Genomic DNA, 5,232 nt, shown 5'->3' with positions numbered 1-5,232 from the left:
TATCTGATATTATATCAAATATCTGATATAATATTGGATACCTGATATCTGTTAATGTTTATAAAAAAAAAAAGACAACCGGCGGGTTGTTTTCACAAGGTTATCTAGTGTTTAGCGGCTCAGATATCGGGTTTGAAATTGGATACACAATATAAGGTTAATTTTTTTTGTTGTTTTATCAATTTTAATATAAATTTTATAAATTTTATCATGAATTTGTTAGTTTTAGTTGAATTTAGGGTTTTTTTGATAGAAATTGTTAAAATTAAGGTTTTTAAAATATATATATTATGTTTTGCAAATTAATAGGAATGGCTGATCAAAATGATGACACTAAGGCAAGGAATAATATTCCTTGTAACCCCCCGCCAAATGATCCAGTGCCCCTGCAAAACCATCCACCAAATGATCCTTTACCCCCTTAAAACCCTCCTCGAATTGAGGATATGATAATTGAAAATCTCACCCAATTGAGGACTTTGCAAAGAACATATAATAATGTACCCGCATTGGCTCCTATGTTATCCACATTAAACACCATAGTGGATAACATTGAAACCCTTACCAATCAACAAAATGCTGCTCTTCGTTGGCGTGACAAAATACATGAGATGTTTGATGATGGCTTGGACTATGATGAGGTTGCGGCCCTCAATATAACCAAAGAGGATTTGGCTAGCCTTTTTGTGAACCCAAAAATCGGTATACCAGTAAAAAAAAAAAACCAGACTATCGATTAAATGGTGCACAAATGAGGCCATACATGCAAACTTTTGGGATCACTGGTGGATGGTATTTAATATCCCTCCACATAGCAATTTAGAGGTGCCATTTTAGTTCCTTAGAAAATTATATGCAGAATTTCTATTGAAACTCAAAGCAAACTATTAGAGGATGAAGCCCAACATGGGTGTAGGACTAGGAGCTCCTTAGGATAGACCCTCTTCCCAGCAGAAGAAAGCTGGCACTTTTGTTCCCCCTACTAATATCTCCCCCCCTCCTTGATTGCAACATCCTGATATTATGGCAGAGGCTAGCTCTTAGACCATTAGAGCCATTCATAGGCTAAGTAGCCCATTGATATCTTAGGCTAGGTCAGTCCCGCCTCCCTGTGTTGATGATGCTAGCACCAGTTCATCATCGGCTAGCTCATCACACATTTGTGTGCTTCAAACTTGCATTATGTGCAAGAATATTTTCCTCGGTCCCAGAGGTGATCTTCCTGAGTATCATTTTGTATTAGATGAGGATACACCAGACACACGTGTAGAGGCTACAGACCCTGATGCGAGAGAGGAGGGGAATGCAGAGGCATGGACTCCTTCTGTGTCAATACTTGTATACATTTTTTTTATGACATATGTGATTTAAAGTTAATTTTTATAATAGAGTAATTTTAATTACTTATACATGTATGTGATCTTCATTCATGTTTAGTTGATGACCGAGGAGGAGCTCAGACAGATTGATGATGCCATGCTCTCGGCCATTTTATTTGGCCTTGAGACATCTACGGTACATTATTTTGTGTTCTCATTGTTTTTTCTATTTGATATTTTAGCATATATGGTTGCTAATCTTTCTTTTATCTTGCAGGTACCACCTGTCTCGAGGGGACAAAGTGTGGGGGATGAGCCAGCACCCATTGACAAAGGAAAGGTAATTAGGTGCTTTCTATTTGATTAAATATCGATACATTCTTGTAAAATTTTTGTGGTAATGAAATTTAATTTCATTTTTTATTGTATATAGGACGTGGCTATTGGCAATGAGCCCGTATAGATTTCATGTTGTAGACGCTCAGGCATTTCCATTCACACTGAGAGCCCCATTGAATGTATAAGTATCATTTATTTTTTATTTTCCTTATCTTTAGAAATAAATTCAAAACTGATTTATGTGATATTTAACAACTACTATTTTGTATCTCATAGGAGACTCCTAGTGCGCATTAGGTTCGACAAGAGAGTTATGTAGATTTGATGATGCAACCACTATATCTTGAGGAGGAGCCTACACTAGTAAGTTGTAGTTTGAATTCATGATTAAATATGTTATAAATTTAGCATGCTATGAATTATAATATTATAGTTCAAGTTGTAGATTCATTTGAAAAAACATATTTGAACATACATAGCCCACAATCAGTGAGGTACAAGCATTGCTGAGGGCATACAAGAGGACTCCTAACTGGCACAGAAGGTCGATGAGAGAGGTATTTATTATGAAATTTTAATAGAATAAATCTTCATTACAAAAAATATCATTATGCATTTGAGTAATTCAATGTTAGATACAAAGAACCATATAAATTTAGTAGTCTAACTTTGGGTTTTCCTTTTTTGTTTATGTAGGAGGCATCCAATCCACCTAGTGCAATGAAGAGGTTGCATTTTGATCATCCACCAGAACCCTAGGATAGTATAGTAATCGTAGGATGCATCATGAGACATTTTGAGATGGCATATGCCACATTGTTTACAAAAATATTGATATTATACACATTCCGATGGCATGATCAGCCACATTTTGTATATGGATCTATGTATTTTGATATATATTTGTGTACTTTTTCTATGGATACATGATATTTGATATATATATTTGTGTAATTTGTCTATGGATACATGTATTTTGATATATATTTTTGTCATTTATGTGCACAATGATATACATATTAATTTAGTATCTAGTATTGTTCAATTTATCATGGATCATGTGTATTGTTCATGTTTATGGAATATCATTAATTTTGATCATGTTTGTTATATTTGATTTAAATACAATAATTTGTGAATAACATTTTAACAACCTTTATTATCAAATTTGGATGCAATGTTTAATTTGAAGTGCTATCATGACATAAACACACTTGCTAACCTCCTACCAAGGTTCACATAACCCCAAATCTTATTGTAAACTCCACCTTCAACCTTGAAACTAACTCTTGGCTTCAAATTGAATCTCAACATAGTTAAAGACTCCACTCCTCAACCATGGATTCTATTCCCAACTACAAACTCATTCCTAGACTCATAATCTTTGATAACTAGCATTTCACTTTGTTACTATCCTCATACTACAACTTTTCAATTTCAACATAACCTCAAAATATCCCAACTTAAGAGATTTGATTGGATCAAACCTTTTTAACTTGGTTCCCAAATACCATATCCATATGAATAACATCTATACATTTCTCACATTGATCTAATTACCCATATTGATCCACTTAACAAAATTGGCTTCATTAATGTATGTTATCATTTCACAACTTATATAGGTGTTTCCAACCTTGTATGGTCATGCTCAAACCCCTCACTGACTCTTTGCACTCATTTTCACTTTGCAAGAAAAAGTTATGGCTAATTTTCCTGTAGCATTTGATAGTTCATCGATAGCCCTCACAAGCTCCAAGTTACAGCCCTCGAAAGATCGACCTCGAAACACACTTAGAGCACCTTGGAGTCTCCTCAGTATGGGGTGGCTGTAGACAATGGATGGTCTCCATGGTTGGAACAAGGGTGTCACTAGGGTTCACCCACTCACCTAGAGCTAATGGCCTTGATGATTCGATGCCAAGATCAACAATTTCAAAATTATGCTATGGTGCACCTATGAACTGAGGCACACTATGAGTTTTGGCATAGAGTGAGATCACTATGTCGAATCCAAATGGAATGTGATCTTTTGAAAATGAGATAGGTTATTTTAGGCCTTGACATTATCATCCTATAGCATTTGATGGTTCATCAATAGCCCTCACGAGCTTCGAGTTACGACCCTTGGAAGATTGACCTTGAAATGCACTTAGAGCACCTTGGAGACTCCTCGGTACAGGGTGGTCGCAAATGATGGAGGGTCTCCACATCTAGAACAAGGGTGTCACTAGGGTTCACCCACCCATCTAGAGCTAATGGTGTTGATGATTCGATGCCAAGATTAGCGATTTCAATGTTACATTGTGGTGCACCTATGAGCTGAGGTACACTGCGAGTTTTGGCATCGAGTGAGATCATTGTGTCGAATCCAAATGGAAGTTGATCTCTTGAAAATGAGATGAGTTATTTTAGGCCTCAACATCAATGTCCTATAGAATTTGATGATATATTGATAGCCCTCATGAGCTCTGAGTTACGGCCCTTGGAAGATCGACCTCGAAACACACGTAGAGCACCTTGGAGACTCCTTGGTACAAGGTGGCTGCAGATGATGGAGGGTCTCCATGGCTAGAAGAAGGGTGTCACTAGGGTTCACCTATCCATCCGAAGCCAATGGTGCTGACGATTTGATGCCAAGATCATCAGTTTCAAAGTTATGCTATGGTGCACCTATGAATTGAGGCACACTGCAAGTTTTGGCATCGAGTGAGATCACTATGCCGAATCCAAACAGAAGGTGATCTCTTAAAAATGAGATAGGTTGTTTTAGGCCTCAACATCATTGTCTTGTAGCATTTCATAGTTCATCAATAGCCCTCATGAGCTCCAAGTTATGGCCCTTGGAAGATCGACCTCGAAACACACTTAAAGCACCTTGGAGACTCCTTAGTATAGGGTGGCCATGGACAATGGTCTCTATGATTGGAATAAGGGTGTCATTAGGGTTCACCCGCCCATTTAGAGCTAATGGAACTGACAATTTGATGCCAAGATCAACGGTTTCAAAGTTATGTTGGGGTGCACCTATGAACTGAGACACATTGCAAGTTTTGGCATTGAGTGAGATTGATGTGTCGAATCCAAATGGAAGATGATCTCTCAAAAATGAGATAGTTTATTTTAGGCCTCAACATCACTATCCTGGAGCATTTGACAGTTCATTGATAGCCCTCACGAGCTTTGAGTTACGACCCTCAGAAGATTGACCTTGAAACACACTTAGAGCACCTTGGAGATTCCTCAGTACGGGATGGCCGTGGACGATGGATGATCTCCATGGCCAAAACCAGGGTGTCACTAGGGTTCACCCGCCCATCTGGAGCCAATGGCCTTTACAATTCGATGCCAAGATAAGCGGTTTCAAAGTTATGCTGTGGTGCACCTATGAACTAAGGCACACTGCAAGTTTTGGCATTGAGTGAGATTAATGTGCTAAATCCAAATGAAAGGTGATCTCTTGAAAATGAGATAGGTTATTTTAGGCCTTAGCATCACCATCCTGTAGCATACAACAGTTCATCGATAGCCCTCATGAGCTCTAAGTTACGATCCTTAGAAGATCAACGTCGAA

This window comes from Cupressus sempervirens, chromosome 9, assembly GCF_028749045.1.
Source record: "Cupressus sempervirens isolate cs-2001-9-10 chromosome 9, ASM2874904v1, whole genome shotgun sequence".
In the NCBI taxonomy this organism is placed as follows: domain Eukaryota; kingdom Viridiplantae; phylum Streptophyta; class Pinopsida; order Cupressales; family Cupressaceae; genus Cupressus; species Cupressus sempervirens.
Note: the sequence above shows the minus strand (reverse complement) of the source record.